Here is a 27,306-nt window from a genome sequence, read left to right on the forward strand (position 1 = left end):
TAATTCTGCAGCTGTAAATCCATCCACAAACAAAAACGCATGAACGTTACAGATTGAACGAGCCTTTAAAAAAAATATGGATTCAGCAGAATTATCCACTCATGTACTACAATTAAAACAGCAAGTAGATGCATTGATCCATGCGCTTACAGAGGTAAAAAAATGACAATCAAACCTTGAGACAGCAGCTTGGCCGTCTCACACAGCCTCCTGCTGCTCAGCCCCGTGAGCCTAAGATAAACCCTCCTATAGTGTTTTCTGGTGATCGGAGCAAATTCCGTGAATTTAAAAACGCATGTCAATTGTTTTTTTTGTTAAAACCTCTAACCTACACCACTGACCAAATTAAGGTTTGTACTATCATCTCCTATTTAACGGGTGAACCCCGGGCCTGGGCAGATGCTCTCTTTGAAAAGGATGATCCACTCCTTAATTCTTATCCCTTATTTCTAGCACAACTTGCTACTTTATATGAAGACCCCAACAAGCAGAGTACCGCTGACACACAATTACGGGCCTTAAAACAAGGAAGGAGACCTGTTGAAGATTTCGTGGCGAATTTTAAAAGATGGTCCCCTGATTCAGGGTGGAACGACACATCTTTGCGAACGCAGTTTAGACTCGGCCTATCTGAGGCCGTTAAAGACGAGCTCGCCCGAGCGGATTTACCTGGCACTCTAGAGGGACTGATCCAGACCAGTATCAATATTGACAGACGACTACGAGAAAGAAAGGCTGAGAAGATGGGCTCACCATTTTCCAGTCCTTCTCGGATGTTGCCTGCTGATCCTACTCCTATGGAAGTAGGAATGATACGTCCACCTCTGACCCTTTCTGAACGTGCCAGGAGGAAAACCGAACATCTTTGCATGTACTGCGCATCCCCGAATCATTTGGTAAACGACTGTCCTCTTGTCCGTAGAAAAGAGGGTGAGTGTTCAAATGTCTTGCTAGGGGGACTCACAACTTCTTTTTCTAATCCTTATCTTTTTGTTCAATTAACATTGCAGTGGGACCAAATTAGGATCACCACCAAGGCTATGATTGACACAGGATCTTGTGGAAACTACATTGACATTTGTTTTGTCTCCCTTAATAAAATACCTATTGTTTCAAAACCCAAACCTGTCTCTGTTAGTTTTATTAACGGTACCCCTTTATCCTCTGGTCCTATCACCAGTCAGACACAGGCACTTCTTGTAACTGCTGACGAGTCTCATGTGGAGACCACCACCTTTGATGTATTAACTTCACCACATTTTCCAATCATTTTGGGACTTCCCTGGTTACATATACATCAACCAATCATCGATTGGAAAACAAGAACGTTAGCCTTCTCTTCTCACTATTGTGAGACGACGTGTAACCTCCCAACACATGATAGGATCCTGTCTGTACTGCCGGATGACATTATTCCTAAGTGTTATCAAGATTTATCGGAGGTTTTCCTTGAGAAAAACGCTCAAATGCTACCTCCTCATAGGGACTATGATTGTTGTATCGACCTGCTCCCTAATAGCAAGTTGCCTTACGGACATGTATATCCTCTCTCACAGGATGAACTCTCTCACCTTAAGGAGTATCTGGATGAAAACTTGGCAAAAGGATTCATCCGACCTTCTACTTCCTCCACTGCTGCTGGGCTCTTCTTCGTCCGCAATAAGGACTCTAGCCTTAGGCCTTTCATTGATTTTAGACAATTAAATGCCATCACAATAAAGGATCGTTATCCTTTACCTCTTATTCCTGAACTTATCGAACAGGTGCGTGGGGCTTCTTTCTTTTCAAAATTGGACCTAAAAGGGGCATACAATTTAATTTGAATCCGTAAAGGGGATGAATGGAAGACGGCATTCAGAACCAGATACGGACTGTTTGAGTACCTTGTAATGCCATTTGGGCTATGTAATGCCCCCGCAGCCTTCCAACGGTTTATAAACGAGATATTCCGAGACTTGCTTGATGTTTGTGTGGTAGTATATTTGGACGATATACTTATCTATTCTCATTCCTTACCTGAGCACATAAAACATGTGAGACTTGTTTTGTCAAGACTACTTGCACATAACTTATATGTTAAATCAAAGAAATGTTTGTTTCATAAAGAGGAGGTACTATTCCTAGGATATATTATATCTAAAAGTGGAATCAAAATGGACATGAGCAAAATATCCTGCATTCTGGATTGGCCTGTGCCAACCACTCGCAAAGCATTACAAAGGTTCCTAGGATTCTCTAATTACTATAGGAAATTCATTAAAAACTTCTCTGCGATTGTGAAACCTCTCACACAACTTACAAGCACGAAGAGACCATTTAATTGGACAAAAGAAGCAAATGGAGCATTCTCTCTGCTGAAATCAAGCTTTACCACTGCCCCCATACTATGCCATCCAGACCCATCCCTTCAATACATCTTGGAGGTAGATGCGTCTAATATGGCAGTAGGAGCAGTTCTCTCACAACGACCAACAAACACCTCACCTCTTCACCCAGTTGCTTTCTTTTCAAAGTCATTAAGTAGCCCCGAGGTGAACTACCCAGTAGGTGAGAAGGAGTTATTAGCCATAAAACTGGCATTAGAGAATTGGAGACATCTACTTGAGGGCACTCAATTGCCAATTCTGATATATACTGATCACAAAAACCTCCAATACCTTCAGACTAATAGAACTCTTTCCCACCGGCAGGTACGGTGGTCGTTATTCTTTCTGAGATTTAATTTTTTAGTAACTTACACGCCCGCAGACAAAAATAAAAAAGCGGATGCACTCTCACGACTAGCCGAGAAAGATTGCACTGAGGTTCCCTCAGTTCCTATAATACCACTTGAACGTATTATCGGAGTCGTTCGCTCACTAAAGGAGGAGATTTTGCACAGCATAGGGTTGGATTCACCTCCACCACAACTAACTACTGACGCAGAAGGCTTCCTCTACTACAACGATAAATTATACATACCCCCTACTATGCGAACCAAGATCTTAGAATTGTCACATGATGTACCTATGGCAGGACATATGGGTATGACTAAAACTCTCAATCTACTCACTAGGCAATTTTGGTGGCCAGACATGAAGACAACCGTAAAAAAGTTCGTTTCATCTTGTGATATCTGTGCAAGGTCTAAAATTGACAACATGAAACCATCAGGATTACTTTGTAGTTTACCGATACCCCACGTTCCGTGGGAAGTGGTATCCTTAGACTTCATAGTGGAACTACCACCTTCCAAAGGATTCAACACCATCTTGGTATCAGTGGACCATCTGACCAAGATGGCACATTTCACCCCTATCCGAAAACTACCTTCATCCAAACAAACAGCAGAATTACTTGTGAAACATGTCTTTAAGTTACATGGTATTCCAAAAACACTGCTGTCTGACCGTGGTTCACAATTTATCTTAAAGTTTTGGCTAGCTCTATGTCAGATACTGCGAATAGAGCGTAACCTCACTTCTCCCTACCACCCTCAGACCAACGGACAGACAGAGAGAGTTAACCAGTGCATTGAACAGTACCTGCGTTGCTATACTTCGTATCTACAGGACGATTGGGCAGATCTCCTCCCACTGGCGGAATTCGCCTATAACAACGCTACTCATAGCACTACTAAGCAAAGTCCGTTTTACCTGAATTATGGGTTTCATCCCACACTCCTTCCTCCATGTATCTTACCATCAAGTAATCCAGTGGCATCTGATTATCTTGCCCAGATAAAGGATTCTCTGGGATTACTCAACAATACCATATCTCATGCTCATAGCCAACAAAAAAAGTACTACGACCTCCGTAGGAAACCCTCTCCCCAATATGCCATTGGGGATCTTGTTTGGCTTTCTACAAAAAATCTGAGACTAAAGATCCCTAGTAAAAAACTTGGACCTCTGTTTCTGGGACCTTTCCCAATAGAGAAGCTTATTGGTAAAGCTGCAGTACAACTCACATTGCCAGTAGACCTCAAGATACATCCTGTCTTCCATGTGTCTCTACTGAAGCCCCATGTTCCTAACCAAGGAATAAGGCCTACTATCTCACCTCCACCTCCTGTACAAGTGGAAGGTGGAGAAGAATTTGAGATAAAGGAAAGTTTGGATTCCCGTTTCAATAGAAGAAGACTCCAGTATCTTGTACGATGGAAGAATTATGGGCCCCAAGATGACACCTGGCTGGATACCTCCGATATACATGCCCCTAGACTGATTCGCAATTTCCACTCGAAATATCCAGAAAAACCAGTTCTAGAGGCCTTCCGGAGCCGGCCTTAAGGGGGGGGTACTGTAATGTTCCGGTACCTCTGGTACCCTTGCTTCCATATTTCTCCTCTCTTAATTGCGTCCCATCTTGTATAACAAAGGACGCATATACCTTTAAGACCGGATGACATCACTGCCGAGCGCCGATATGAGCGGCTATTTCAATCGCCGGTTTGCTCTCACTCATCGCTCGTTCAAACCCACATGTTCATCGCACCTACGCCTGAGAAGTCGGAGCTGCTGACATACCTTCCTTGCTGAACTGAAGCCGGAAACCTCGCTGGTGATCCGTATCTCGCTACGGGATCACCCCTCTCCAATGGACACTGTTATTCCTAAACCTATCTAAGTGATAAGTACCCCGCAGGGAATTCTTGCTACCAATCTCCTACTGTCATCTACTGCAATTACCAAGACTATCTATCTATCTATTCACTATCACCTGCATAAGACTGTTAGCTCTTGGGACTACCTTGAACTATCCTTGCACTAGGTTACTCTGTCTAAGTATACTCCATCTGTGTCCTCTTACCATCTGCACTATACTTGACATCAGAACCTATCTGCTTTACCATCACCTGCAACTCTCCTAATACTACTTCTAGTGCTCACCATACAATAGCCTGTCTCTCATCTATATCCTCATATACTCTATCCCTCCATTAAACATCTATTGATATATATATACTATATAACAGGCTGTACACGGTGATGAAGTCCTGAGAGTTGGATATGTTATTCAACAGATTCTCTACAAGGCTACTGAGTGTAATAATTCTGCAGCTGTAAATCCATCCACAAACAAAAACGCATGAACGTTACAATGGCAAATAGTGATAAGCCTCAACAATAATGCTCTAACGAAAACTTCACGGGGCAGCAGGAATGGATGGTGATGAGTACTAGTTGCTCACAGAAATTAAAGGTAGGCACTCTCCCACATGTGAACACTCGTCCTCAAGATCTTGATGTGCGGTTGTGCAGGGCAGCCTCTGTGTCTGTGCAAACCAAGTATAGGGTAAAAAAGAAGGAGTCCTCCAGTGAGATGCGACAAGCACTGTAGAAAGGGATCAGTAGGTTCACCACCAAGGGAAGCCAAACATACAGCCTCTTACCAGATGTATATGGTTAGACAGCCGTCAAAACAAATATGTTGCTGTTGCCTGGTCGATGGATCTGACGATATACAAACCCAATTCCAAAAAAGTTGGGACACTGTACAAATTGTGAATAAAAACAGATTGCAATGATATGGAAGTTTCAGATTTCAATATTTTATTCAGAATACAACATAGATGATACAGCAAATGTTTAAACTGAGAAAATGTATCATTTTAGGAGAGAAATAAGTTGATTTTAAATTTCATGGCATCAACACATCTCAAAAAAGTTGAGACAAGGCCATGTTTACCACTGTGTGGCATCCCCTCTTCTTTTTATAACAGTCTGCAAGCATCTGGGGACTGAGGAGACAAGTTGCTCAAGTTTAAGAATAGGAATGTTGTCCCATTCTTGTCTAATACAGCAGGCTTCTAGTTGCTCAACTGTCTTAGGTCTTCTTTGTCGCATCTTCCTCTATATGATGTGCCAAATGTTTTCTATGGGGGAAAGATCTGGACTGCAGGCATGCCATTTCAGTACCCGGATCCTTCTTCCACGCAGCCATGATGTAATTGATGCAGTATGTGGTCTGGCATTGTCATGTTGGAAAATGCAAGGTCTTCCCTGAAAGAGACGACGGGAGCATATGTTCTTCTAGAACTTGGATATACCTTTCAGCATTGATGGTGCCTTTCCAGATGTGTAAGCTGCCCATGCCACAGGCACTCATGCAACCCCATACCATCAGAGATGCAGGCTTCTGAACTGAGCGCTGATAACAACTTGGGTTGTCCTTGTCCTCCTTAGTCCAGATGACATGGCGTCCCAGTTTTCCAAAAAGAACTTCAAATTTTGATTAGTCGGACCACAGAACAGTTTTCCACTTTGCCACAGTCCATTTTAAATGAGCCTTGGCCCAGAGAAAACGCCTGCGCTTCCGGATCATGTTTAGATATGGCTTCTTTTTTGGCCTATAGAGCTTTAGCCGGCAGCAGCAAATGGCGCAGTGGATTGTGCTCACCGACACTGTTTTCTGGAAGTATTTCTGAATCTTTGGATGATATTATGCACTGTAAATGATGATAACTTCAAACTCTTTGCAATTTTTCTCTGAGAAACTCCTTTCTGATATTGCTCCACTATTTTTCACCGCAGCATTGGGGGAATTGGTGATCCTCTGCCCATCTTGACTTCTGAGAGACACTGCCACTCTGAGAGGCTCTTTTTATACCCAATAATTTTGCCAATTGACCTAATAAGTTGCAAATGGTCCTCCAGCTGTTCCTTATATGTACATTTAATTTTTCCGGCCTCTTATTGCTACCTGTCCCAACTTTTTTGGAATGTGTAGCTCTCATGAAATCCAAAATGAGCAAATATTTGGCATGACATTTCAAAATGTCTCACTTTCAACATTTGATATGTTATCTATATTATATTGAGAATAAAATATACAGTAAGTTTATGAGATTTGTAAATTAGTCCATTCCTTTTTTACTCACAATTTGTACAGTGTCCCAACTTTTTTGGAATCGGGTTTGTAAACCACACTAGCTCCATCCACACTCAGCTCACAGGAAGTGTGATTGTTTCCAGACTCCCCTCTTCCCCAATCCCTCCCTCCCTCCTTTTCTTTCTCTCTTTCTACTTTCTTCTCTATCTTCTCCTCAGCCTCTTTAGACTGCTCCTTCTCTTCTTTCCCCTTTCCTCTCTTTCTTATGTTCATATTCTGATATATGGTTGGTTCACCTGCTATTGAGGCTCAGATTGATTGCACTTTAACCCCTCACCTTGAGATGGGTTGCATAATCTTACATTTGCTGCTGTTACTTGTTATTATGATCCCTCCCTGAAGGCTATGCTGCCTTAGGCCCTGGAGTGACTTTGCTAGGTCCAAGTCTGCCTGGAGAAAGTTAAATACTATGAAACAGGGAGCAATATTCTCCAAAAAAGGAAGAAAAATAAGTTATTTCTGCCGGTGCGGTTGGGGCTCTTTCAATGGTGCACTAATGGTGATACTGAGTGGCCTCCAGATACTCCCAGTTCAAGAAGGGACTTGAGGAAGAGGAGCTCAGGCATGAATAAATTAAATAAGGCTTAATAGTATTGAAAAGGGAAAGCAACAAGTGCAGGGAGGAGTTAAATGGATCTGAGCTAATAGGGTAATCCAGAACAGGGGATGTGGCACTGCTCAGTGGGAGGCTACATAACTATAGTAGTGTCTGAGGAACTGGATGGCAACTGTGTTAGATAGAGCCTTGCTTGGTTTTGTGGTGCAGAGGGTTTGGTGGGTTGGCAACCCTCTCACAAATCCTGCATTTCAGCTGTGTGAACCAGCAGGGGAGAGGTCCCTCATGGATCGATGGCTTAAGACCAGTGAACCACATCTGTTTGGCTGAAGTTGCTGCTGCTCAGGCTGCACTGGAAGGTGAGTGCCTGTGGACTCTAGCCTAGACATCCGCTTCCTTCACCAGTCTGATGTCAAGTTCCTCTCTCTAACTAACTGGCTCCTGGGTGAGAGAAGCAGACTGACAGAGGTTCATACTCCTCAGGATCCTGGGTGCCCAAAGCCACAGACTTTCCTGGCTAATATAGTAAAAAGATCCACTCTCCTCCTGGTGTCTCCCAGTCTATTGGGATCTGTAGTTCTGAAGATATCCTCCAGAGTGCAGAAGTCTCTCAGAGTGAGCAATGCAGCAGCCCATTGTCCTCCTCCAGCTCCTCCTGTATCTCAGAGCCTATCTGTTTTTGTAGTTCAGAATTTAAATTCCTGCATTATAGAGACGCCATTTTGGATTACATCTCCCATGATCCAAGCACTCTGCATTACAGCCTATAAGGTTGCTTGGCTAGCTCTCCTGCTCCCTGATTGGTCCTTGGCTCTGCTGTCAGAAGGAGAGGGGTGAGTGGTGAGGAAAAGTCTCACACACAGTCACAGTGCTTTTTACACAGGCTGCTCTGGCTCCCAGCATAACAGTGTAGTTGGGGAGGGGGAGGCAGAAGAATCGGCATCTACATGGAACAGCTGGCAGTTGGCTACATTGAAATGATGTCACGCAAGCAATCTTATTTACAGAACGTTACTTATAGAAAAGTTCCTGTTTTGTTAAAAATGACTTTGAAAGACATTCTATAATATAATGATATAACAATTACGTGTAAATTTCATTCATCACTTCTGTGACTGTAATTAATGACTAGAATTATTTGTGTAGAAAGTGGAGGACATCTGTGCATGAATATACTGTGATGGCAAGAAAATGTGCATAGAATGTTTTAATATGTGATTTTAAGGCCGCTTTCACACCAGCAGACGGATCGGTCCACCTGTCAGCTTTTCAGGCATACCTGATCGGACCACCCATTGATCTCTATGGGGTGGCGGATTGTCCGCTGACACCCGCCAGGCATCCGATCTGCTAAAATCTGCTAAAAATTGACATATAGCAATATGTTCGCCATCCGTCCAGTGGATCGGATTTGATGACAATCGGATGGAAATGGACGTGCAGTCCATTTCCATGCGACAACCCTATAGAGGAGAGCGGGCTGTGTCCATGTCCGCTCTGCATAGCGGAGCAGACATGGACCTGTCATCTGCCTGCTTAGTGGGGATTCCGCTTGGACAGATCCGATCCATCTGAAAGGGGCCTAATTGAGTTTGAACAAATAAACTTTTGTTTTTTTTCACTTATACATTTTTTATTAAGGGTTTGAGATAAGTCTGTACAACAAAAGTATACATTATAATCATGTAATTTAACAATGTAGGAAAAAGTAGGGTTCTTACATCATTTTTAATACAAATATATAGCAATCACAATCTCTTATCCCAATTTATCTGCAGTACCCTACTTCTATTCCTATACAGCCACATTGTCTTCATGATAAAGCTACACATAGTAGTCTCTTCCCACCCCAATTTTCCTTCTTTTATACCTACATAAACAACCCTCAAAACCCCCCCAAAAAAAAACAGAGGGGAAGGAAAGAGGGGAAAGGGGAAAAAAAAAGTTGGGGAGGGGGGGTTGGAAGGATATTGATCCCTTCCATTTCCTGGTGGGCAAATGTTACCTCTACCCAAAGAAAGATACTCAACGCTTACATCATACTTCCATTACATTTTTCAATCTAGTAGTGCTATACCTTCTCTCGATAAGATAAATAGATTCCATGCTCCCCACGTCGCTATATATTTTTCCCTCTTATGTCGAGCTGTCATTACTAAATCCTGCATTTTGTTTATATCCTCTATTTTCCGAACCCAACCTGCTATTGTTGGAGATGTTTGTTTTTTCCAGTTAAGGGGTATACAAAGTCTGGCCGCATTTGCAAGATGACATATTACCGATTCTCTATATTTCCTCATTGAGGAGTTATTTAGTTGTAGAAGAAAAAAAGCCGGATCTTCCGGAATCTCAACTTCTGTAAACTTTTGCATGATCGCTCTAACCTTTTTCCAAAAGTCCGTCAATTTGGGGCAAGACCAAAAAATATGGATTAACGTGCCCTCTTCTACCGAGCAGCGCCAGCATCGATCCGAGTTATTAATCGAGATTTTATGTAATTTATATGGAGTGTAATACCACCTTGCCAATATTTTAAAATTTGTTTCTTGATATTTAGTACATATAGAGGATTTATGGACAAGGTTGGTCATACTCTGACGCTGCTCCGGTGAGAAGGCACGAGACAACTCCCTCTCCCATTTGTCAAAATAAGATAATTGATATTGCCTTTCAGGTGTATTTATCAGATCATATACTTTGGATATCACGTGATAAATATTTCCTGTATCTGAGCAGTATCTTTCAAAGGTTGTCAATTGACGGTTATAATTCTGAGGGTTAGGGATTGAGCGAAGAAAATGTGATAATTGAAGTGCGTTCCAGAAGGGAAGTCTAAAAACATCCATCTCATTCATTAATGTCTCCAGAGAAGGCCATTTATCTTCCCTTAAGAAATGTACGGCTTGGAAATGACCTGTCATACTGAGAGATCTAAAAGATTGTGCCTCCATGCCTATGGGAAATTTTGGGTTCCCCAAAATTGGCAGTAATGGCGAATCATATGTAGATAAAGAATTCTGGAAGCATAGTTGTGAGCAAATTTGTAACGTCGTACCAATTAACTGATGTGATTTCAACTTTGTTGGTAATTCATCGTAGCACCATAGTGCTCTATTAAGTGGAATAAGTGTATAAATAAAGTGTACAAATAAACTTTTGATATATTTTATAGTTAAATTGACTGTGGTACTGTGAAAGTCCTATTAGTCATATTTGGGGGGATTTATTTACATTGTTATTCATTAGAGGATGTGGTACCCATCTAATAAATATGTAAGGATACCATTTTTTTTCCCCATCTCTATTTTCTGTTGCTTGTTATTGTCACTAAAATAACTTTTCCATTGCAATGTACAGCTAGCTATAATGTGCAAAAGTGCCAAACAAAATAGACTTCTGTTGCTTGCAACTTTGACAACAACAGTTCAGTTTAGGAATATCTTACAATACACTCCCCCTGCTCCGATGACTAACACTTTACTAGGATATACATGGGCATGAGTCAGAACGTATAGAAAATGCAGCCAGTTCGCTTTTGGAGATTCACCTCTAATGAGTGATCAGTGCGTTCTGTGATTCACAGCTATTTTGATACATATGTGTGTATATATTACCACATTAGCATACCTCCCATCTTTCTGTGATGGGAATAAGGGACACCTGTTATCAACAGTATGCAGGCATAAAACACCCCCCCCCCCCCTCCCGCCAGACCCCCTAAAGGAGAATTATACAAAAAAATGGAGTTAAACCCACAGCTGCTTTTTTTTTTTACCACTACTGTTCCTTTATACTGGCTTTTGACATTTACAAATGCATCAATTTAGAATTTGGATAAAAGGTTTATCTCTGGGAAACACTTTTTGAAAGATAAATAGTGCGTTTTACATACAACTATATAGATCAGACCAAAATGAGGAACAAGTGATGAGAAAAAAAGACACAGAGGAACTTTGTTCCAAATCAGGGACAGTCCCTCGAAATCAGGGACAGTTTGGAGTTATGTATTAGTGAGCTTTCCCTGGGTGGAAAGCTGTCAGCTGAACAGTGACTGCATCCAATCTGAAGCACTGCATTGTTCAGGTATTCAAGCAGCTCCAGGTACTGTGCTGCTGCAATAGAAGAGCCGGTGGTGCAACTTCCTTCATTAATGCTTTTTAGCATAGATGGAAGAAGCTATTCATTTTCTCTCATTCAGTTCCCAGGCTGATTGAGATAATTCTAGCCATGTGTGGCTAACTACAGGCAGATAATGAGCACATGCGTATACTCAAGCACTACTTTTTGAGAAAGAGAAAACCTTTTAAAAATAACTTTCTGTTGAATGTGGTAGTAAACACCACTTAATCACTAGTACCTCCAGGTAAGCTAATAATAAATCTTACCTGTAGGTACAAGAAATATCTCCTAAGCATGAATGGTTTAGGAGATATTCCCATTTGTAGCAGTCTGTGTTGTCACCAGTACATGCATACTGCAATCTGAATGGACAGGTGCCATCCGTTCAGAATGCCGTGCCATGATCGTGGCTCCTGCATGCATGCGCGTGAGTGATGTCAGCTCGGCTCAGCCATTCAAACAGCTGGAGTCCACAAACCCAGAAGGAAGACCGGGTGAAGATGGATGCCCTGGCAGCAGTGACAGAAAACCGCTGGAGGGCTTTGTTTGTAGGTAAGTCTTTCATAATATGCTAGAATCCAGTGCATACTGGCACATTATGACATTAACTCGCATAGGAAAAGTTTTTTGTTTTTCATTTACAACTTTACTACCACTTTAAGTCTCAGAAGCTGAAAGTTTATTACCAAGCAGCAAAAGGAACCCTTAGCATTGGTGTCAGTGGCAGTAATGATAACCCCCAGCATGTGGCAGGGCCAGCAGTAACACCCAGAAAGTATCAGGGCCAGGAATGATAAACCTCAGCAACTGTCAGGGCAAGGAAAACTCCCAGAAACATAGCAAAAATCCCTAGTAAGATTCAGCAATAACCTTCAGCAAGTGTAATGCCTCCAGTGGCATTGAGAAGTGGAGCACCTGTTTTGTTTACACCTGCATGAGTGCTTTTTTATCTGTGGATTTTTACTTAACTACTTCCGGCCCGCGCTATAGCTGAAAGACGGCTACAGCGCGGGCTCTAATTTCCAGGAGGCCGTCTTTAAACGGCCTCCCAGTAACAGGCTCCCTGCACGCTCCCGCGAGCACGCATCGGGGAAAATCTGTGTTGGCCGTGTCCCTTGGACACAGCCAATCACAGATCGTGGTAAATGGCCAATCACAGCGGCCATTTACCACGTGATCGGACCATGCAATGAGAGATGACCTCATATGTAAACATATGAGATCATCTCTCATCGCCAGCTCTCCTTCCTCACACAGAGACTGCGTGTGAGGAAGGAGCAGAGCCGATCAGCGCTTAGGGGACAAAGAAAAATGTAATCAGGGCACTGATCACCAGTGCCCAGATTACAAAAGAGGTAAATAAAATAACACAAGTGCCCACAGTGCCCGCCATCAGTGCCCCCCCATCAGTGCCCACAATCAGTGGCCATAGTGCTGCCAGTCAGTGCCCATCAGTGCCTGCTCATCTAGGCACTGATGGGCACTGACTAGCAGCACTATGGGCACTGAGTTTGGGCACTGATGGTCAGTGCTCATCAGTGCCGCCCATCAGTGCTCATCAGTGCTACCCGTCAGTGTCCGTCAGTGCCACCCATCAGTGCCCATCAGTGCCGCCTCTCAGTGCCCATCAGTGCCGCCTCTCAGTGCCCAGCAGTGCCACCTCTCAGTGCCCAGCAGTGCCACCTCTAAGTGCTCATCAGTGCCGCCTATCAGTGCTCATCAGTGCTGCCTATCAGTGCCACCTATCAGTGCTCATCAGTGCGGCATATTAGTACCTCCTCACCAGTGCCATCTCATCAGTGGCCATAAGTGCCACCTCATCAGTGCCCATAAGTGCCACCTCATCAGTGCCCATCAGTGCAGCCTATCAGTGCCCATCAGTGCCACCTCATCTGCGCACAACAGCGAAGGAGAAAATTTTATTTATTTTCAAAATTTACTCGCAGAAAATAAGAAAAACTTTTTTTTTTCAAAATGTTCTGTCTTTTTTCTTTTTTTTTGTAAGGAATAAAAAAAACCCAGAGATGATTAAATACCACCAAAAGAAAGCTCTATTTGTGTGAAAAAAAAGGATAAAAATTTCATATGGGTATAGTGTAGCATGACCGCGCAATTGTCATTCAAAGCGTGAGAGCGCTGAAAGCTGAAAATTGGCCTGGGCAGGAAGGGGGTGAAAGTGCCTGGTAGACAAGTGGTTAAATTTAGTCACTGTTTACTTAGCCTTAGGCTGGCCATACATGTTCGATATTCTAGTACAATTTTCCTTTAGAATTATCAAAAACCATATAATATGAGGTCTACTCTAAACAACTTTCAATTGTATCCAATTAGGCAGGCCCTTGCACTACATAGTTAAAGGTAAATCTATAGGAAAATTGTACACGAACGTTGAACATGTATGTCCAGCCTAAATGTTATATAGCATGTCTTAGGGTCCTTTCACACAAACGATCCGATCAGATCCGCCTGTCAGTTTTTCAGGCGGACTTGATCGGATGCCCCATGCATCCCTATGGGGCAGCGAATGTCAGCGGAGACATCTCCGCTGACACTCACTGCTATCCGCTTCCGATCCTATCCGTGAAATCCGGAGGGGTGGAAACCCTATTTTCCATCAGTCCAGCGGATGGGATCGGATGAGAACGGACAGGCGGTCCATTCTCATCCGATTCCCCCATAGAGGACAGCGGGGATCTGACAGCTCCATCTAGGCACACAGAGTGGAGACAGAGCTGCCATCCGCCTGCTCAGCGGGGATCGGTGGATCGATCCCCACTGAGCAGAACAGAGTCCATCGGCGGATGCAGACCATGTGAAAGGACCCTTTAAATATTTTATACATGAAGGTTTAGACCAGCATGGTTTATTAAAGAAATCCGTTTTAATCTGTGTTTTGATTATATAGCTCTAGTTTTAATCCAGCTAAATTCAGAGGAATTATTAATTTACACATTTTATGCACTTTAATTTATTATTTTCTGGGTGCAAACTCTTTTTAGTTTCTCTTAGTATTTTACTATTGTGAGTTTTTCTGTTACTTCTTCGTATACATACATTGGATGCCTGCTTATGAGAAATTGCAATGCTGTTAGAAACTGAGTAAAAAGTGCAATCATATACTGCAGAATCCTGGGTGGATCTGTTTGAGCGTTTTTGACATTCCAGAGTCTATGGGTCAAAAGAGAGGGTAAGCTACTTTCTTATGGGTGCTGGCACTGATTGGTGTTTTGTTGGCAAACTTTGGTGGTGGATGAAGATGAAAGTTTATATACTATATATGTTTGGGCTTTGATCAGTTTTTTGAACTTCACATATACAGGTGCATCTCGTAAAATTAGAATATCCTCAAAAACTGAATTTATTTCAGTAATTTAATTAAAAAACATGTAACTCCTATATTATATAGATGTGTTACCCACAGAGGTGTTATATTTTAAGCATTTCCTTCTTTTAATTTTAAAGTTTATGGCATTTTTTTCAGTAAGTCAACATTTCTGTATTAAAAATCCTTTTTCTTATGTAATAGGTATTCTAATTTTCTGAGATACAAAATTTGTGGTTTTCACTAGCTGTAAGCCATAATCATCAAAATTAAAAGAAAGAAATGCTTACAATACATCACTCCGTGTGTAATGCATTTACATAATAAATGAGTTTCATTTTTTGAATTGAATTACTGAAATAAATTAACTTTTTGATGATATGCTAATTTTATGAGATGCAGCTGTATATTATTTTAGGTTTTGATGCATGAACATATATATAAATTATTTATGAAATTACACAGATTATATATATATATATATATATATATATATATATATATATATATATACACACACTAGCTACATATATGGATTTACAATGCTTTGACTGAATAGGTTATTTCTGCAAACATCCTTCCCAAGCTACAAAAAACTGTTGCAACTGCAGCTTGTGTGTTCCCTTTTTTCTATGAAAATGATTCACATTTGCCGAGAATTCTTCTGAAGCCAATGTCATACACCAGATTGGAAGTTTGCTACACTGAGCTGGACTCTGCAATCACAAACCAGAAAACACCTCTTTTTTTTTCTCGCTGTTGCAGTGTCTATATTGTGTAATATCTTTTTTCTGTAAATATTTTTGCCTGCACGGTTTTTCCTCATTCATTAAAGAATTTATGTTGCTTTGAAGAGAGTTATTATATTTTTCCCTCGATTATATCCATGTCTGGTGTCTTACAGACACTTGTCAGAAGTTTGAATTATGCATGTCGCTGTAAAAAACACATAGTGGCAGCTATTTTGTGTATGTAAAGGGTTGAGTGCTCCACCCCATCAATCATCACTCTCAGTCTGCTGGCACTTAGGTTGTTGTGTAGCAGGCTAGAAAATCTTTATGCAGGGTGAGGCTAAGAGTGCCATCATCACCTACTAGTGACAGAGCAGGTTAGTGACCTGGTGTTTGTCGCATATTCCTGGTAGCAGTTGGGATCTGACACTGCTGTGGGGAGCCCCTCATTCCCAACGGGGTGGCTCTTTTGTCCTTGGATCCTCCCAGCTGTTTGCCTGTGTTACCAAAGTTAGCCTGGACTTCACTAGGAGGAAATCTGTTTACGAGGATAATCACAAATAGGCTTAGCCATGTTCTATTTTACTGAAGTAGTGTTTTTATAGAGTCTTGACTATGCTATGCAACCACATATCACCCTGACTGAGCCACAGAGACATTTATGTGTTGCATTACTGCATTTAGCAATGGTTTAGTAAACTGCAAGCTATGGTTATTCCTTGTGTGATCACGTGGCCAATCAATATTTACAGTGGTTGTAAACCTCAGACATGAAATATGAATAAAGAATATCTATAGTGTGTACTTGTCTCAGTTTAAGCACTAAAGCCCCGTACACACGTACCGAATTTCGGCCGAACGATCGGCAGTTTTTTGTCCGGTGCTGTCCTGTCGGTTGAAAAGTGCTATAGACTGCACACGAATTTTGACAGCCAACAACAGACAACAGCCGACTGCAGAAGTGATGCCATGTGATGGTTAACTTCCCGTGTGTTTTTTCTTCTCTGAGCATGCCCAGTCTTGCTCATCTGCTGTTAGTCGGCCGAATTCTGTACTGACTGGCGAACAATCGGCCATTCTGGTGACGGCCAACAAAAATTTTATAGCCTGCACACCCGATTCTGTTCGGCCGAAAAAGTCGCAGTCGGTTGTCGGAAGCATCATACTAACAAGCCGACAATCAGCCGATCGTTCAGCGGCCGAATATTTACGGCCGACAATCGCTACGTGTGTACGGGCCTTATGTGTCACATTTGTCTGCTGCTTTGTTCCTCTGCTATCAGCATAAATCATTTCTGACAGGTTTTTCTGACACCAAGAGAAAAATGGTGACAGGGGAAAGACCTCCAAATGATTGACAACAGAGTGGAACTTCAGCCCCCTTTTTTATGAACTCTCAAAAAAATTTAAAATTCAGCACTTTAAATGGCTCTAGAGAAGAAAGGGCTGCAGATAGACAGGTATAACTAATATAGGAGAACTTTTTGCATCTCTGTGTATCATCGGAGGCCAGTCACTTTATTGGGTATATGTAAGGGTTTACAACTAATCTAAGGCCTCATGCACACTGAAGGTTTTTTATGTTGCTCTTAAGGGCATCTGGCATTTTTTTTCTTCCTCGAAACACCCCTGCATGTTAGCCTATGTGTCCATGCATGCATAGGGGTTGATTTTACTAAGGGCTAATCCATTGTGCACTACAAGTGCACTTGGAAGTGCAGTCGCTGTAGATCTGAGGGGAAGATGTGAAATTAGGGGAAACTCTGCTGATTTCTATCATCCAATCATTTGCAAGCAAAAATGCTGTTTTTTATTGTCCTTGCATGTCCCCCTCAGATCGACAGTGACTACACTTCCACTTGTAGCACATAGTGGATTTGCCTTTAGTAAATAACCCCCATAGTCATTTAGAGGATTTTAGAGGCATGGGTGTTTTGGAGGCAGAAAAAAACTGCAATCCAGGATCAGCAGTGCTTTTGCAGAAAAAGTGTTAAATGTGTGTAAACACGTCTAAATTAGTGATCGACCAATATCGTTTTTTCTCAGCCGCATCGGTTGTCATTACAAGACAGCTGACCGTCGGCTATAGACTCTAGCTTTAGGCATCACTCTGGTACAAGCACTTTTCCGAAATATCAGCAATATCGGTCACCTTGGTGGCCGATTCCGATATATCGGGGAAAGTGCATATCGGCCCACGATATATCGGCTTTGCCGATAATCGGTCGATCCCTAGTCTAAATGCATATTAACACTAAGTGTGTTTAGTGCTTAATTCATTTCAGTAGCCAGAATAAATTATTATTCTGTTCATTGAAATAAATGAACTCCCATTTTCTTAATGCACCTAAATGCATTACACGTCTTTACAAGCGTTTTTCTGCCTAGGAGAGATGGCCAAAGCATCCAGTGTGTATGAGGCCTAAAACTACCTCCAAAACTAAAGAGTGCAAAATCTGGTGAAGTGCTGCATAGAAACCAATCAGCTTCAAATGTCAGCTTGTTCAATTAAAGTGATTCTAAAGGCAGAAGATTTGTTTTCCTCTATGCAATGCCAACCCACCTGCCTGGTACATCCTGTAAACTATCCTTGTAAAATTAAGACTTGTCGGTACAGTCATTTGAGTGTGCCGGACAAAACGGCTACGGGTGCGGAGTTTACCATACAACAATATGTTAACTGTGGCACAAATTTAGTAGTCTGATTATTTGTACATTATGTGACCTACAATATGTAGGCTGCACCACACGTCCCCTGAGAACCAGAATAGAGGAACACTATTGTGACACAAATACCTTAAATGTTAGAAATATTTCCAGTGCTACAGGTCACTTTAGGGAATGCCATCAGGGTGATCTTTCCTCAATTTGTTTTAGAGGAATAAAATGGCTGTCTCACTCACCTAGAGAAGGCAATAGGGAGAGACGGTTACTAGGAAGAGAGGCAAGGTGGATTTTTAGACTAAATTCTAGGTCACCTCGGGGGGGGGTTAAACCTGGGATGGGATCTAGATCTGCACATACATTAAACTGTCTCTCTCCAGTGTCTCTCCTCCCTCTTGTTCTCTTTATAACTTTTTTAAACATTTTTATCTATGTATACTATCATTGTGTAGTTTGTGACTATTAGGTGGCATATACATGGATCTCCTTAGTATATACTACAATTGATTCTAACTTTGGCTAATTGTCTGCAATCAATTAGGACAATGAATGGGTGGAGCCTGTAATATGTAGAGTCACTATATATTTCAAAGTTTTGTGTCTAAATGTAGTTATGACTAAGGCCTTATAGGTTGAAACACATCAACTGATCTTATCAGCAGTTGTGTTCTGTGGTTCCTGAATAAAGATGAAGATTTTTTAAGAGCAACTACCGGTGTACGGATAATCTTTCTGCACAAGTTTTTTTTTTTTATCTTAATGCACTAATATAAAAACACATTCTGTGTGCAGCAGGCCCCCCCCTTTTATCCCCCCTAATACTTACCTGAGCCCCATCTGAAACCAACTATGTGCATGAGGGCCTCGGCTGTTGGAGATTCTTCCCCCTGATTTTCATGTAGCCAAAACTAGTTTAAATTTAAATTATTACATATTAGGGATTTTTGGATCGAATTTACACTTTAAGGGGTTGTAAAGTCAGAAGGTTTTTATCTTAACACATTCTTTGCATTAAGATTAAAAACCTTCTGTGTGCAGCAGCCCTCATAACACTTACCAGATGTCCATCTCTGTCCAGCGATGTCCATGAGTGTCTTAGCCATCCACAATTCTCCCTCCTGATTGGCTCAACAGCGGCGCCATTGGCTTCCACTGCTGTCAATCAAAGCCAGTTAGCCAATCAGGAGAGAGAGGGGGCAGGCCCGAACCGCGGCTCTGTCTCTGAATGGACACAGAGAGCAGCGGCTTGGCTCGGATGCCCTCATAGCAAGCTGCTTGCTGTGGGGGCACTCGACAGGAGGGAAGGGCCAAGAGACCCAGCAAGAGACCCAAGAAGAGAAGGATCTGCAAAATCACTACACAGAGCAGGGAAGAATAATGGTTGTTATTTTTAAAGAAAAAAAAAAATGGATTTTTGTAAAATCTTACCGTAAAATCCTTTTCTCTTAGCTCATCGACAGACGTAGTCCTCGGTGATACACCACCTTCGGGTTATGTTACCTCCGCAGGAGCAGGACTAGACAGGAAATTAAAAAGCTCTGGCCACACCCTAGGGGCAGTCCCAGAGGGTATATCCTCTCTCTCTCTGCCTCAGCAAATCAGTTATGTGAAAAAGCAGTGCTTAGAGAATTTAACCCAACCCAACTCCAAAACAGAGGGGCGGGGACTACGTCTGTCGATGAGCTAAGAGAAAAGGATTTTACGGTAAGATTTTACAAAAATCCATTTTTCTCTAGCGCTCATCGACAGACGTAGTCCTCGGTGATACACCACCTTCGGGACGTCCCAGAGCAGTATCACAACTGAGGGGTGGGAAAATGGAAATCAAATCCCAATCTAGAAGGCCCAACCGGTGCCAACTAGAAGTTTACAATGCTCATCCTTAATGATGAGACTCAACCAAAAAAAAGAGAACAATTTTTTTTTTTTTTTTTTTTTCAAACAGAAAAAAACCCTCGAGGTAGACCACCGGTCTCCTCAAATTGCGGCCTGCAAAACCTTGCGGCCAAATGAGGCATCCGCCGATGCCGTCACATCAATTTTATAGAATTTTGTAAAGGTATGTACCGACGACCAGGTGGCCGCCTTACATACCTGGACCACTGACGCCTGATGGCGAAAGGCCCAGGAAGTACTGAGCGCTCGAGTGGAGTGCGCCCTAACAGGGAACGGAGGACTCTGACCCTTAATAGAATAAGCCTGTACCACCGTTTGTCTAATCCATTTGGCAATGGTCGCGGCAGATGCAGGCAAACCCTTTCTGGGGCCATCCGTGATCACAAAAAGTGAATCCGTCTTACGGAATGATTCCGTAGCTTTCAGGTATACCCTGATTGCCCGAACCACATCTAAGGAATGCAACGCATGTTCCCGATGATGCTTGGGCTGAGGACACAAGGAAGGTAGTACAATATCTTCATTCAGATGAAAATCTGAAACCACCTTGGGAAGAAAAGATGGCTTAGGATGAAGTACTACCTTATCCCTATGAATCACTAGGTATGGGGACTGGCATGATAATGCAGCCAGTTCTGACACCCTGCGAGCAGAAGTAATAGCCACCAAGAAGGCCACCTTCTGGGATAGAGTAAGCAAGGGAATCTCCCTGATGTTTTCAAAAGGAGGTTTCTGTAGAACCGACAAAACCAAATTAAGATCCCAGGGCGGTAAGGGCGCGCGGACTGGAGGAGCCAGGTGCCGCACCCCCTGGATGAAATTCCGCACCAAGGATTTGGTAGCTAAAGGCTTCTGAAAGAAGATTGCTAATGCTGAAACTTGACCCTTGATGGTGCTCAAGGCTAGCTTCTGCTCAACCCCTTGTTGCAAAAAAGCCAATATTCGAGTCACCGAATAGGTACGTGGAGGAAATCCTAAAGATTCGCACCACGCAATATAAGTCTTCCATGTGTGATAATAGACTTTGATGGAAGTCGCTTTCCTTGCTTTAATAAGGGTAGGAATGACTGAAGTAGACAAACCTCTGTCCTTCAGTACTTGGGTCTCAATGGCCAGGCCATTAAAACCAGCGACTGTAAAGCACGAAGGTAAATTGGTCCTTGAGACCACAGACACTCCCTGAGACGAAGTTCCCACGGAACGTCTGCGACTAACATGTCCAAGTTGGCCAGGCCGGCTTGAGGAGGCCAGCCTAGAATTTCTAGGACCACTGGCGCTGATTGGATCTGAACCAGGCGTCCCTAGAGCTATCTGGCCCCGACCATCCGAGAAAGTCTGGTCGTTTTCTGTTCCCACACATTTATCAGATACCTGATAGTTATCAGGAAAAGTGATCTTTTCTGGTTGAACCTCAGGGACCGAAGTCACCCGACTAGAGGCTACTTGGCCTATCTGGTCAACCAGATCCGATTCCTGTGAGGTATCGGGACTAATCTTAGGAAAAGGTAAAGGAAAAGATCTTTTCAGGGAACGGTAACTACCGCTTCCTGTGGTACTTAAATGTTGGAAGGGAAGAATCGCACCGGTAGTAGTGGTTGATGCTCGATCTAATGTCCTGAATACCGGTGAAAACGTCCCCCCACCCTGAAACCGGGTGGGGGCGCACCTTCAGGCTGTGTACTCCTTTGCTTCGGGTTTGGCTGGGTTGGTCCCCTTCTTGAACCCTCCTGGAGGAGTCTTGCCTTTCCCGCTAGTACCAGCCGGGCGCCCTTTATGGGCGGTAAAGAAAGGTCCTCGCTTGTTGCGAGGTCCCTTAGCTTTTGCAGCCTGTGGCAAAAAAGTGCTCTTGCCCCCAGTGGCATCCTTAATGATTTCATCTAGGTTGGCTCCAAATAGACGATTCCCCTGAAAGGGGAGATTGGTCAAGGTCTTTTTGGAACCTAGGTCAGCTGACCAGCATTTTAACCACAGCACACGTCTGAGGATCACTGCTAATTTAGATGCATGCCCTAATAGGGGAGTAGTGTCCAAGGCTGCGTCACAGATAAACCGTAGCCCTTGTATGATCTGTTCCATCAAATCAGATGTCTCCTGGGGAATATCTTTTCCCCTAAGATCTTGGCGTACCATCTTCGCCCATTCCGTAAGTGTCTGGGAAACTAGACCAATAACGATTACTGGTCTAAATGCTGACCCTATCAGAGAAAAGATAGTGCGGGACTCTGCTTCTATCTTTCGATCCACCGGATCCTTAAAGGACGAAGTGTCCTCCACTGGAATAACCGTGGCTTTATTCAGCCTGGAAATAGGCGGATCCACGACTGGTGGTACCGTCCATTTCTTAATGATGGATTCCTCAAACGGATAGCGTCTAGCAATACGCTTGGAAATAGTAAAGGTACGTTTAGAATGCTCCCATTCTCCTTTAATCTGATTACCAAAACATTTAGGTACAGGAAAAGCCTTCGCCGTCTTGATGGGCTTATTAGTCCCAAAAGGCCTCTCTGTTTCAGTTGCCTCTGCCGGTAAAGCCTCAAGTTTTAAGGTTTCTTGCACTGCCACAACTAGTGCGTCCACCAATGCTTCTTCCTGAATTATAGCAAGAGAAGAAGCGTCCTCCTCACTGTCTGAGGGGGCTTTACCTGGGATAACAGCCCTTGCAGAGGAACCTGCAACTGCCGTGACCATCTCTGAATCTGAGTCAGAGGTGTCAGATGGTATAGGGGTAGGCGGGGGTCGCTTCCTTGACCCCCGTCCCTGACAGGCCGCCTCCACCCGAGCCACCATAGACTCCAAAATTGCTGTAAATGACTCTATACTCTGTGCACCGGCGGGTCCCGAGGCCCCCTCGAGGGAAACAGGTGGGGGAATATGTGTGGCAGGGTCCATAATAACTCCAGTTACTTCCTGGATAATATAATTCAAAAGTAAAGAAAAAACTTTTTTTTTTTTTTTTCTGACCCCCAGCGCCACAAAAAAGCCCCTTAGTGTTACCTGCTTAGGGATCCCTATCGATCGAGAGAGAGAGAGATAGACCCCCAGGCTCACCACTTGATGCTCAGAGTTAAACTGCAACAGCTTACAGCGCTGTCTTGACAAACAGGAAGTCTTTTGGCTGGCTGCCCAGGAAGAAAGGAGGCGGCTCCGCCCCTCTGCACGCCTTCCGGCGCCTCCCCCAAGCTCCACGAGGTGTAGGATCACCTCAAACATGGCCGCCCCCATGCTGGAGACACGAGGCTACGCCAAAATGGCGGCTCGTGCGATCCTGCAAGAAAAAATGGCGGCGGCCTGCTGAATGTCGGTGTGCTGCACACAACACTGTCTCTGCCTGGGGATATGGCGTGGTTGGCGGTATCGGCCCCTGGCGGACCGCATGGCCGTTCGGGAGGCCTGCTAATAGCTGGAGATCTGATTTGGAAGGCAGTCTACATGTCCGTGGCTTCTGACTGGTAGGTAGCTTATACTTAACCCATAAGATTCCCAGAATGCCACAGATTACATCTTTTAAACATGTATACAATAGATTGTTAGCTCCCAAACCAAGCCTCCTGGCTTTTTGTACACAAAAAATCACACTCAAAGTAGGAGGATCTGTGACATGTTATAGGATAGAAAGGACTCTTTCTTACCATACCGAGAGGGGCCCGCGTTCACCACAAAACCCGTCAGAGGAAAAGGGGGAACATACTACTCACCATACCGGAACCAGGCGGGCACCAACTCCTGACAGTACCCCTCTCCACCGGGGCGGGAGGGCTGTCGACCGATACGAACGCCGTGACTCATGGTCTTTGGCGTTTCAGCGAGACGTTTAACTCGCGGGTTCAGTCCTTTTAATGGGACTTTGTCGCGGCCGACCCAGCGCGGAGCTATGGCCTGCACGCGCTCGTAGGCTGAACTGGGGTGACCACCGGATCTCAACATCCAGCCCGTCGCCCAGTTCAGCTTTCTTGCTTGAAGATCTCACAGGAACACTGGAGAAAAAGCTGTCTAAAAAAATCCTTTAAGAAAAAATTCTTGCCAGGACCTAAGATCCCAGCAAGGTGTCTAGGTCCTTACTCCTAACTAGACAGAAAATAACTTATTTGCTGAGGCAGAGAGAGAGAGGATATACCCTCTGGGACTGCCCCTAGGGTGTGGCCAGAGCTTTTTAATTTCCTGTCTAGTCCTGCTCCTGCGGAGGTAACATAACCCGAAGGTGGTGTATCACCGAGGACTACGTCTGTCGATGAGCGCTAGAGAAATAGACTTTAATATCACTTTATGCTTTGACACAAATCCCTGGAAGCTGATTGGTTTCTACGCAGAGCTGCACCAGATTTAGCACTCTCCAGTTTTAGTAAATCAACCCCCAGTGTCTGCATTTACAATAGTGTAGCACAATTCCTAGCCGTTTGGCTGAATATGGGTCCCCCTTGGTTACCGCTAGCAACAACAGCACATTTAAGCATGTTTTCCAAGTGTGAGCACTGAGACAATGACCAGTCCAGTATCTTTGTATTTATTTGGTAACTTGGATAGGAGAAGGGATGAATGGGATACTCCTGGAACTAAACTAGGCTCGTTTGGCCGAGACACTTGAATACTGCTGTTTGGCGCTGACTTGACGCTGGCTGAGTGCCTATCAACGCTGACTTGACTCTGGTTAATGCTGTCCAGATGCCTGTTAACGCTGAATTGACTTGGGACTGCTTCCTAACTAAAAGAGTCCTCTTCAAGCTCCCCTAAGCACTCCTGCTGAAGTAGCTACTTGAATACACTGCTGCACTGCTGAACACTTCAGGGCCCACACCGGCGCCCCCTTTCTCTCTCTAATCTTCAGGGCTTAGACACTGGCACCCCCTTTCTAAGCCACCACTACTGGGTAGCTGGCTCCTGGATCCCTTTGACCTTCTCTCAGGCAGACCCCTGGGCAGTTTCGATTACTCACAACACTGTTTTTCCAGGAAACTTCTGCCCAGCAGCTCCTCACTTGCTCTGACAGGAGGAGAGACAGCCGTCAGCTTCCTCCTGGGACTCTGCTTCCCGCCAAAGACACACTGTCACGTGCTCCACCCAGTCCCAGGGTGCATTCTGGCAAACTCCGCCCACTGAGACAGATATAAGCCCTGGTGTGCTATTGGCCAGGTTTACTCCACTCTCCAACAAGAGCCCTCATTGGATACAGTGGGGAGACTCCCCAGACTCAACAGACCACACCTGGGAACACATGACAGCCTAACTGACTGATCAAGCCCCACTGATAAGAAGACAGGGCCACATATATGCTTTTCCTAGCCCCTACCTAGGAAAGTGCTAAACTAGAAAGTTTTGATGTAGTTAAAAAGATGTTAAAAAAGCACACAAATACACGAGGGGATCTTTGTATCTGTAGTCAATAGCACAATTCACATCACTGTTTTCTTCCCGCAGTTTTGATGGCAATTACTTTAATGGCAAAAGTCTAATCATGCATCTTATATCTGTGCTGAACTGCATCAACAAAATGGGGTCTCACAATTGATCGGTTTTACACTGAAATAAAAAACCTCATCACACAAGATATGGGGAACACGATCAGTTTCTAGAGATATTAAATCCAGTACTCATTTCAAAGCAGAGTTGGAAGGAGGCAAGAAACGTGATAACTTTTGCTGACAGGAGCACTGTGTGTCATACTGTTTGTCTATCATTGGCCTTACAGGAATTGCAAGGACAGCACACTTTTTACCTTAATCATAGGGTGGTGTCCCTTGAGAGATCTTCCATACAGAGATTTGATGCCTACCATTCTGTCAGATGAAAAGATATTTTCTCAAATTGAGCTAAATGTTTTTCCCTGACTTCCAAGCTGAGATAATTCAACATTGATCAGTTCACCGTGAATTTTTATAATGTCTTTACAATAAAAAATCACTAAAGATTGATGATAAGGTTGATGTCAGATGAGTGTTTTCAGTGCTGTATCTGACTGAATATCAGCAAATATAGCAAATAAACTGTAAGAAATGTGTTTATATGTGTCACAATGTAATCCGATGATATGCTGCCATAGGCGTGCGAAGGAGGTGTGCCTGGGCACACGCTAATCACTACATGGGGTGCTGCCACCCCCTCCAGACTAGGCTTCCCCCTGTGTTGAGCTTCCTCCTGCAGTGCTCCTGGCTTCCTCCTTTCTTCTCCCCCAGGTGCTGCAGGGGATGTTTCAGAATGGAGAACAGGGAAAGGGACTAGTAAATATGTCATTTACCCTCCCCTTCCTTTTCTAAATGAACACAGTGAAAACACTCACTCACTGTGTTCATTCATAACTGAAGCATAGTAAATTGTGTATACTATGCTTCCGTTTGTGAATGAACAGGAAGCCACTCAGCACAGAGCACATCCAATTCATTCACTGTTCAGTGCAACTGAGACTGCAGAGAAAGACGTGTGTTTGAGCTTTGGGGTGCACACACTAATGCAATAGGCTGCGCACACCTAAGCATGCTGCCAAAGGAGCGTGCTAGTAAACCACTATTTAAAGCCTTACTCCGGGCTGCTGTAAAATATAACTATGCACTGCCCTCCCTCCCACACTGCATTGGTTAAATTGAAATATGTACAAGTACTTTTATATAAATACTTTATTCCTTGCTGAATGACTGGTCCCCCAAAGCTTCTTTCTTTCACTGTTCCACTGGTAACAGGCTCTTAACCTACAATGCAAGACCAACCACCTGCATTCTAGATGAAGACTTCCAGGCCCAGCCACATGCTGGGATCAGAGAGCGGAGAATAACACCAGCTGCTGGGGGAATAAGGTAAGTATTTATACTTCTCCATTAACCCCTGGATGAAATTAGCATTTACCCATTTATTGTTTAAATGTTTATTAAATGCCAGGTGCATAGCTTCCCAATGTTCCAATGCTGCAGATTTGTGAATGGCTTTGGAAGTTGTTAGCAGGGCTTAGAACAAAGGGTGGGCAGGAGGGACGTCTGCCCTAGGTGCAATGGTTTATTGCAAGGATGGGGGAGCCCTGTGCCATTTGCTTCTGTTACAAGGCAGACAGGAGTAGTGACAACGATATCACTGCTAATCCTAAGGGAAGGGAGGGAGCACAGTTCGGCTTTTTTTGCCCTTGGCGCTGGATGACCTTGTCCCAGCACTGGTTGTTAGTATTT

At 43.6% G+C, this 27,306-nt stretch overlaps 1 protein-coding gene across 5 annotated transcripts in view; it reads right to left on the reverse strand.

Moving 5' to 3' along the window:
* Positions 1–27,306, reverse strand: part of MCF2L2 (MCF.2 cell line derived transforming sequence-like 2) — a 529,158-nt gene that overhangs the window by 134,359 nt on the left and 367,493 nt on the right. The gene's annotated exons all lie outside the window — the stretch shown is intronic.

Source organism: Pelophylax lessonae (genome assembly GCF_965119305.1).
Source record: "Pelophylax lessonae genome assembly, chromosome: 3".
Classification (NCBI taxonomy): Eukaryota; Metazoa; Chordata; class Amphibia; order Anura; family Ranidae; genus Pelophylax; species Pelophylax lessonae.